The sequence below is a fragment of the Diaphorina citri genome, unplaced genomic scaffold (genome assembly GCF_000475195.1).
Source record: "Diaphorina citri unplaced genomic scaffold, Diaci psyllid genome assembly version 1.1 scaffold12042, whole genome shotgun sequence".
NCBI lineage: Eukaryota > Metazoa > Arthropoda > Insecta > Hemiptera > Psyllidae > Diaphorina > Diaphorina citri.
In genome coordinates this window covers 110-1,543 of record NW_007389413.1, presented here as the reverse complement: position 1 = coordinate 1,543, position 1,434 = coordinate 110, and the positions used below count along the sequence as shown (strand labels likewise).

At 35.9% G+C, this 1,434-nt stretch overlaps 1 long non-coding RNA gene across 1 annotated transcript; it reads right to left on the bottom strand.

Annotated features, from left to right (window-relative positions):
• Nucleotides 1–384: 384 nt before the first annotated feature.
• On the bottom strand, nucleotides 385–1,005 carry LOC113473001. Its single transcript, XR_003395107.1, has 2 exons — nucleotides 863–1,005; nucleotides 385–742 (listed from the first exon to the last, which is right to left on the bottom strand). It is a non-coding gene; the product is annotated as an uncharacterized LOC113473001 (long non-coding RNA).
• Nucleotides 1,006–1,434: the final 429 nt, after the last annotated feature.

Genomic DNA, 1,434 nt, shown 5'->3' with positions numbered 1-1,434 from the left:
GCATTATACGTATCCCTTTAAAATGTACATGTCAAAGTTACCTATTTAAACAATTTTAGAGGATGGCGCGTCTGCCTTGTAATTTTGGTGTCGTCTTTAGTTTATTGCCATAGATTCTCCAACTTCAGTGCTCGAGATGAGACGTAGGTACATAGGTAGGTAGGTATTTTCAGGTTGGGTACCACTTTTAATTAAATTTAACCATTTTCAATCCGAACCCTCGGGGAAATAGGGTCGATTTTCCTTTTAAAAAGGAAAAAAATCTTTTTAAAAAGAATTTTGTATAATCTAGTTCACCTTTTTGCACAAAACCTGAAAATTTTCATTCATACTAGCGAGCAAGCTAAATGTAGAACAAAAGATACTTTATTACTGTGCAATAATGGTGGAATGTCAATTACGAAGTGGAAATAGTGAAATGCTACAGTTTACATACCAATACAATTCGTATCCCACGAAGTGGAAAAAAAAGTTCTGAGAAATTTATACGTGCAATTGAACTCGGATTTTTTTTTCTCTCAGTACGTATTGAAAAAAAAAGAAAAAAATCAAAAGCTGAAAAGTATTGCAAATAAGTACACCCATATAGGCGTACTGTCTCTACTTTATCACTATTCTATAGTGGATTCTTCTATTCAAAAAGCGTGATGCAAAGGCTTGATACTAACCGTAACCGACACAGTAAAAATAACAGTCGCAATAATTAAATAGGTAATTCTATCTTTCCCGTTAATATCAAATCCTCATTTCCCTATCCTTGAGGTGGTGGGCTAGTCTAGGCAAGGCTAGAAAAAAAAATCAAATTTCTAGTAATCTAGCTCAAGGCTATACCTACGTGAACTCTTCAATACCAAACTGTAACCTCATTTCCCTATCCTTGAGGTGGTGGGCTAGTCTAGGCAAGGCTAGAAAAAAAAATCAAATTTCTAGTAATCTAGCTCAAGGCTATCTATACCTACCTACGTGAACTCTTCAATACCAAACTGTACAAACACTAGCGATCGCAATCCTAGCCTAGCCTCGTTCATAACCACCACCTGAGGGCAATGGAAATTCATTTTCCATAGGAGTAGGTGTACTATCTCTACTTTATCACTATTCTATAGAATAGAATAGAATATACTTTGTTTATACTGCTCGAATGAGACTAAAATTTGAATATTCAAAAAGCGTGATGCAAAGGCTTGGTACTAACCGTAACCGACACAGTAAAAATAACAGTCGCAATAATTAAGTAGGTAATTTTATCTTTGCTGTTAATATCAAATCCTCATTTCCCTATCCTTGAGGTGGTGGGCTAGTCTAGGCAAGGCTAGAAAAAAAATCAAATTTCTAGTAATCTAGCTCAAGGCTATACCTACGTGAACTCTTCAATACCAAACTGTACAAACACTAGCGCTCGCAATCCTAGCCTAGCCTCGTTCATAACCACCA